Source organism: Gasterosteus aculeatus, chromosome 14 (genome assembly GCF_964276395.1).
Source record: "Gasterosteus aculeatus chromosome 14, fGasAcu3.hap1.1, whole genome shotgun sequence".
Lineage (NCBI taxonomy): Eukaryota > Metazoa > Chordata > Actinopteri > Perciformes > Gasterosteidae > Gasterosteus > Gasterosteus aculeatus.
Genome location: NC_135702.1, coordinates 7,101,329 through 7,104,897, shown reverse-complemented (window position 1 = coordinate 7,104,897; position 3,569 = coordinate 7,101,329). Strand labels below are relative to the sequence as shown.

At 46.1% G+C, this 3,569-nt stretch overlaps 1 long non-coding RNA gene across 1 annotated transcript; it reads right to left on the bottom strand.

Moving 5' to 3' along the window:
• Window positions 1–1,190: 1,190 nt before the first annotated feature.
• On the bottom strand, window positions 1,191–3,246 carry LOC144388247 (uncharacterized). Its single transcript, XR_013452560.1, has 3 exons — window positions 2,802–3,246; window positions 1,740–1,847; window positions 1,191–1,663 (listed from the first exon to the last, which is right to left on the bottom strand). It is a non-coding gene; the product is annotated as an uncharacterized LOC144388247 (long non-coding RNA).
• Window positions 3,247–3,569: the final 323 nt, after the last annotated feature.

The following is a 3,569-nucleotide window of genomic DNA, read 5'->3' as shown; positions in this document are numbered from 1 at the left end:
TTTTGTTCATCCCTCTCACTCCCTCACCATTCATTTGGTCCAAGGCTAAGGTGAGGAGGCCTTCCCTTCCAGTGGGAACCACTCAAACCTTGCATACTTTTGGCATTACAATAGATGAAGAGGAAATCAATTTTGGCTGTGTTTCTGTCTCAAGTGGTCATGGGGTTGTTTGAGAATAACCAAGGTAAAGGTGCTCAGAAAAAATGCAGGCTAACCTTGGTCCGACCACTATGGCAACCCGGCAAAAACAGGTGATAGTAATAAAAATTTTAACACCTGAAAAAGGGAGTATTACAACATTTGATAACTGAATGAGGTTTAAAAAAAGCCTCAAGAAGGTTTATTATTATTGCATGATTGTGTGGCAAAGCACATGCCTTATAACCACACATTCTTCTAAAAATATAAATCTTGACAATTCAGTATAGTGCCAGTGCAATAAACACCCGCACAAGCTACAAAATATACACCGGTGCTTCGAGCGTAACAACCATGAAGGACTTTTTTAAAGCAACAGGATGTGACATGTGTTGCGCCTCTGCACCAAAGCCCAGGTGTCATGGCAGCTACATGATGGTTTTATCCCGCTACAAAGCCCGTTCATCATCCAAGGGGCCTGTTGGGTTTTATCTCGGCCTGGTTTACTTTGAAGCACTTGATCCCTGTTCATGTCTGCCATTTGGGGCTCATTGTGTCATGGAAGAGGTCACAGAGAGGGCAGTACGGCGGGTTGCTCTTCCCCCTCAAATGCATTCATCTCAGTCTACCCAGGCTCTACAATCTCTATGATATTGAAGAGACGTGGAGACAAAGTAATAGAAAAATAGGTAGCTGGAGAGAGAAAAAGGGGGGAGGTGACTGTTCGGTCGAGGGCAGACTGACAGACAGTGACACGGAGACCTGAATCAATTAAGCCACATCAAATCAAGTGTTCATGCGCGCTGAAAGTGACAAATATCGGCTGAGGCGGTCAAAGCTGTGAAGGCCTTGACATAGTTTACCCCCCATCATCGACAGCAGGATTGTTATCATATATGTCTCTCTTTCCTATTCTCTCTGGCTGGTGTTGTATAAATAAAGGGAACACCGTGCAAACAACGAGCCAATAACTGAGACCTGAACCCGGCCTGTATTTTTTTTTCTTTATTGGTTTAATTCAATTTAATCCAAACTGGTGGAGCCACGTTTAGAAGCTGCATCTGACCCAAGACTTAAAGCTGGTGTTTTTACATTATCATTCCATTAATCCATTATTATTAGCGGGCCGAGCTACTGAAACACACTGGCTATACCTATCATTTACATATTTATGTTCTAAACTATCCAGCAGCTGCTCCAGCATAAGCCACCCTAACCCCTCGTTGAAATGCCTTGCGCTCAATCAAAAATGCATGTAAAAGGAAAATTCTGTGTTAAAAGGGAGGATACAATAAATCAGCTCCGGCGCTCAGATCCGGACAAACTGCTAAACTCAGAGTATCACCCGTAACAACATTTGTGGGAGTTATCAACCCATTTCTTCCCTAAATCTCCCCTTACTCCTCCAGGTCACCCCGGTGTCATCAGCTGGCGGGAGCATATGTCTCACACCTCCGTCTGTCTATCGCTCCGTCTGGGTCTCTCTTCCTTGTCCCCCAACGCCGTGTCACTGTCCTTGTCGCTTCTGTAGGCGGTGAACCACATCAACGTGTAGCGACCACTTGATATGTTTGTACGGGGATTTTCGGGATGAATGTTACCGTGTTTTGAGAGAGGAACATCTGGCGGGGGGAAAGGTTACAGTATAGGGATACCACCGGAGCTCTGTGCAGATTTCCTTCCATCAGATAAATCAAGCCAGGGAGTCACTGCGAAACGGGAGGGAAGGGGAGGGGATGGGAGGGTGAGAGGGAGAGAGGAAGGGATGGAACGTTAACTCAATCCTGCCTGAGACGAATGGAGTGCTTCGTACAAGATGGGCCTCGGTAAAATGGCCATCTCTTTTAAGTGTGCTAGTCCCTGATCACTGCTCTCTTTCTTTCACAGACAGTTGTGATAATACAAATTAGCAAACATTTTTTTACATTTTTTTTTTACAAAAGCTCTCATTCTCCAGCCCCCCGGGTAAATATGAAAAACTTTACGAACTAGTTCACCATTCCAAACCGTTTTGTAACAATACGAAATATCTCTCCTCACCACCACTCCAAGCCAATGACAAGAATATACAAGTACTCCTTTTTTTGACCACCGACAACATACACTGGCCATCATAATAACCCTTCTTTCCCGTCATGTCGATGGAACGGAGGAGCCGGCCGGGGATGAGTAAAGCACATGTCAGAAGACGTAAGGGCCTCCGTGGTGGCCGACGAGATGAAGCTGTCAGAGGAAATGCTGTCACCGCCGACACCCGAGTATCAAGGGCATCTCTGTGTCTTCCCCTCCTCTGTGCCTGTCCTCTGTTGCCTTGCTTAATTACACTGCATGTACGCCGCTACTGCTATTGTCAGGGGCTTGACGTGGCTGCACTGTTGGCATGCACGGAGCCCGGTTTTGACGCAGCGCCCTGGAGAGTGCGCTGTGTTGTTTTGATGTGCTGTTGAAGGCTTGTGTGCTGAGGCAAGTCAGCCAAGAATAAAAAAACAAAACAGGGGTCATATGTGCTCTTTGTGATTGAAAATAGTTTAAAATGTTGCATTTATTTAGGTCAAATGATGTGCACTTTCTCAAAATGCCTCTCTAGTATATGTGTATGCGTGCATTGTGTTTAAAACACAATGTATGTGTGTGTGTGTGTGTGTGTGTGTGTGTGTGTGTACCTGTGAACAACCAGCACAAGTGGTGCACGAGGGCTGGCAGTGGACGCATACTTCACACCCCAGATGGACCAGGAAGTAGTTGACAGCTCTCGGTGCCCTTGCCTGCCGCTAATTTCTCCACTTCCTTCCTGCTAGCCTAGCTTAGCATCAATCACCTCTCTCCACTTGCAGTGCAAGTGCAAACCAATTTCCTTAATGCTGATTGCAGTGTAAACCAACTCTCCTCACCCACTCTGGCGCTTGTTCCGTTTTAGTCGTTCATTCTTTCTGTCTTCCCTTCCACAGCTTCCTCTTGACTCTGCAAAGCAATTATTCAACTCCTTAAAGCTGCTTAGCTGGAACGGACAACTGAAATGTCTGCCGTAGATTCTGCTTCTTTTTTGTTTTAAGGTTTTGTCGTACTTGTAAAAACAGTTTACCTCCTCCTACTTCTCATGCACCATCTCTAAACCAGATCCGGAAGATTTTTATTGGCTTTGAATGACTTCTAAATCTATCCGCGTTGAATGCAGAGCGCTCAGCGAACGGGGGGAGAGGGTTGCTTCCTGCTGAGGCATGACAAATTCCCTAAATGTTTCTCGGGTTTTGTGGTCGTCATCAACTGAAGAGGAGGTTAGCTATTTCTCACCTTCGCTGGATCCGCACACCCGGCCCCCACGTGAGAGGCTGGGAGCTGTGCCAGAGACGCAGAGACAAATTGTGTTTACATCTGCCTGTGTGTGCTCATGCTTCCTTTTGAATCCAAGTCAAAGGAAGCGAGGTCCAAAC